This window comes from Wyeomyia smithii, chromosome 2 (genome assembly GCF_029784165.1).
Source record: "Wyeomyia smithii strain HCP4-BCI-WySm-NY-G18 chromosome 2, ASM2978416v1, whole genome shotgun sequence".
Lineage (NCBI taxonomy): Eukaryota > Metazoa > Arthropoda > Insecta > Diptera > Culicidae > Wyeomyia > Wyeomyia smithii.
In genome coordinates, this window is record NC_073695.1 from 121713237 (window position 1) to 121717136 (window position 3900).

Below are 3900 nucleotides of genomic sequence, written 5' to 3' on the forward strand. Positions count from 1 at the left end.
ACCATATACTTCTCATATTTCGACAATAAATAATGATATTCTTGTAAATTCTGAAAATTGCACATAAATTTGCTGTTGCTGTTCAGTTTAAATTTTCTGGCATCCCTGGTCATTGCGGCATTGCTATGCCGCTGTCAAGTGTCAACATCTGTCCAGTCTCAGTTTTCATTGTTTTTCCGCGGTTCCAGCCTCCAATGTAATTCCGTTTTTTGTCTTCATTTACCAAGTTTTATTGAGTTACTTCGCAAAATAAACTAAGTTTTCGTGATGCAAAGTAATTGTGAATATGAAGTCAGATCAACCTATTCGCTAATTATTTTTCATCTACAGGAAATTTCTTCTGTGTGAAACAAAGCCAGTAAGTGATAACTGTGGTTCCGCCGCAATGGATTGACGGAAAATTTCTTTTCTGACACCCTAATAGAGCCGAAAATTGCGTCTTCCAAACCAGAATCTAACAGAGGTAACATTCCCTGTATAATCAAAAAAAAAAAAGAACATTTCAACATTTGATGAGGCAAAAGAGGAAGATGCATTCCTATCTGACAGAACAACGGTCAATGGATACCTCCGATACAGCAGTGCCACCTAAGAAAAGGTTGAAAAGGGCAGCTACATCAATTCAAGAATTTGATATCAACCGTTTGCTAGAAAACAAAGGTTTGTACCCCATTATGTCCGAATAATGCTACATTTCTATTTTTAGGTACTTTAATGATGTTAGTAACCATTGAAAAAACGTCTGCGGTTAACGTTGATACTAATTTGGTCTGCAAACCCATAGAAGAATTTGAAACAGAGCGACCAATTGCTACTTCTTATATGCTACCTGGTTCCAATACTGCAATTATACAGCGAAGCGAAGATCTTGCATATGACCCACTCTTTGACCGCGATGGACAGGTGAGTAACTATATCGTCGGTTCCGTGCAACACTGGTACAACCCAAAAATAGTTTCGAGAAAAACGCGTTTGAAAATTAACGTCGAGAATTTTTTTTTCAATTTTCAAGAAAACTTTAAAGTTTATGATTTCCAATCCTTATCTAACACTTTTAGGTCTATTAAGCACATATTTTGAGCACGTTAAAATCTTTTTTACTAACTTTATAGAGAAATTTCGATTTGTGCAGCGAAAGCATTCATAGCATATTCATAGCTCTGGTGATTTTGTGAATTTCGAAACAGGGTGTTGTCGGAGGCAAATTTACAGTATTTGGCATCGTTTGCCATCCAAAACTAAAAATGCAAAATTTTGAGTTGTGCCAGTGTTGCACTAAACCGACGATATGAAGACTGATGCATATAGAACATTCCACTTTATATTATAATCACTGTATGTTTCACTAATCTGGCGGAGGGGATTCGGGAATCAATTGAAGCTGTTATAGCGGGATCCAGGTAATGGAGATTCCATACGACTGATTCTTTTATAACAGTATAAATTGGTTCCCGAATCCACTCCGCCAAACTAGTAACATATAAAGTGACTAAACTTTAGATCCCTTCTTCTCATAGTGCATTTTCAAACTCGCAAATAAATTTAACGTTTATTATGAATTGCTTTCAAGGAACCGGCACGGAAATTCTTTTTAGGAGTGAGATGGGGTGAAAATCGTTTTAAATCTGTCCACGTGGTATGTGGATGGCCCCTAAGATTTACGTAGTTTCCTTTCTATACTTTTTTTTTTTGGCTCACAGTCTATATTTCTTCTGGAAAGACGAAATTACTGTCTAAATTTTTTGCGGCAACCGTTGCAGCACTGATTTTTTTTCTTTATTTAAGAAAATTCTGACCTTTTTTTCTTATTTCATTATGATCAGACAACCATCAATTATTTAGAAAACTTTTTGTAGTTTTGATAAATAAAAAAAGATTAAAAAAAAACAGACTTTAAAAAAAATATTTACATTTTCTTTCTTTTTTTTTGTAGTAATACGCAATGGGGTCCTAAAGTTTTAAACGGTTTGATTTTTATATATCAGCTGGAAGAGTGCAACTTTCTGAGCAAAACGTGATTTTAAAAAAATGTTTATCATTTTCCTTCGATTTTTAAATGAAGGATAAAAATCTGCTCGAAATGCCTTAAATGACAGTTCTCTCATATACCGTACATGGGCGAAACGTCATCTAAGACCATTCGAGAATTTTTTTTATTCTTCATTTAAAAATCGAAGGAAAACGATAAACGTTTTTTGAAAATCACGTTTTGCTCAGGAAACGCGGCTTTTTCAAATGATATTTAAAAACCGGTATAGCTTTAGGACCCAATAAACCTATTAATTTGATCATGAAAATCAGTATATTTTAAATAAATAGCTCACAACTATTTTTTCTTTATAAATCCAAAATGTGGTTTTTATTTTAGGCAAAAATGTATGTTTATCAAAAATAATGTGTTATGTGTTAAATGTTTTGCGAGGGTTGATAGCAAATAGTGAAACCCAAACGTATTTGTAATAAACTTCTGATATAACTCCTAAATCTAATCCAACTTTAGAGAGAGTATGAAAGAGTAAGAGAGTAAGTAAGAGAAAGAGAGAGTAAGAAAGAGAGAGGGAGAGAGAGTAAAAAAGAGAGAGCGAGTAAGAAAGAGTAAGAAAGAGAGAGAGAGAGAGAGAGTAAGAAAGAAAGTAAGAAAGAGAGAGAGTAAGAAAAAAGAGAGAAAGAGAGAGAGAAAGAAAGAGAGAGAGAGGAGGAAAGAGAGAGAGAAAGAGAGAGAGAGAAAGAAAGAAAGAGAGAGAGAGAGAAAGAAAGAAAGAGAGAGAGAGATAGCTGACGATTTTATATAATAATTACACTAGTCAACACAGGTGTGGTCTTAAAGTTCAAACTAGAAAAAAAGAAAGATTATGAATTTTTAGCCATTGCTGTGAATTTTGGTGCCCCCAGCTACCAACATTTTTTCAGAGATTTACATGAGTTTTCTAATAAACATAACATTGAAGCAACGGACCCGGTAAGTTATTACTATACGAACACTCACGTAAATAAACCCGTTTTGGTAATGGCTAGGAGCACCAAAATTGACAGGAATGGTTAAAAAGCTTTAATTTTTCTAGAGCATCTATTTCGAGCTTTGAAGCAACATTTTTTCGCTTTTGTCCACCAGTGTATCATGCTGTTTAACTTAAAAAATGTGTATAACTTTCTCAACATATCTTTTGACTTTTTAGAAAAATTTTATGATGGAAAAGAAGGCAAATACGGTCAATGGGTAAAATACATGCTACGAAATTGTCAAGAGTATCAATTGGAGCTCAACGTCGAATTAATGGAACCTTTTCTAAAAGTCAGTCACGAGGAATTCCACGAAACGTTGTGAAGCCGCTGCGCTGCTCGACAGTTCACCGGAGATCAAAGAAAACATCACTTCTGTTGCAAGTAATCGGTTTTCAATATATTTATGTATTTTATACCTTTCATACCTGTTGATCTGTTTTTAGTTGCTGAATGTATGACCACTGATGATACGGGAAGAGAGAACAAGAAAACAGCGACACAGAAGAGGAGAGCGATCGTGTTGAATATTGAGTATCGTAGTTCTAAGTTATCTTCAGTTATTTGTTTATTCGATACCAAGCTATCTGTAATTCGTTAATCTAGATGTAATTAAAGACTAGAGCCTGGGCAAAAAATTTCATTTGATGTAAAAATAACAGGAGGGTTGTGTGCAAAGCCACGACCGCAAGGTTGAAGTAGAATACTTTTACAAGAAAGATAACCCGGCTGCTTGCGTGTCAGCCATTTTTTTCTAGTAAATAAACGTTGACTTATCAGATCAATCAAATTTTGCGCTTCAACAAGGATTGACCTTTTTTAATAATATAGTAAGTTGCTTGTCATGGTTGGGGCTTGACAATTTTGAAATTTTGAAATGAAATTTTTTCGGATGTCGTG

The 3900-nt window shown here is 34.5% G+C and overlaps 1 long non-coding RNA gene across 2 annotated transcripts; it reads left to right on the forward strand.

Annotated features, from left to right (window-relative positions):
- On the forward strand, positions 1-3900 carry LOC129723024 (uncharacterized). Of its 2 annotated transcripts, XR_008727698.1 has the most exons (5): positions 4-274; positions 331-358; positions 425-903; positions 3177-3384; positions 3447-3899. It is a non-coding gene; the product is annotated as an uncharacterized LOC129723024 (long non-coding RNA). The 2 variants fall into 2 exon arrangements; XR_008727697.1 differs by having other exon boundaries at positions 1-274; positions 331-903; positions 3447-3900.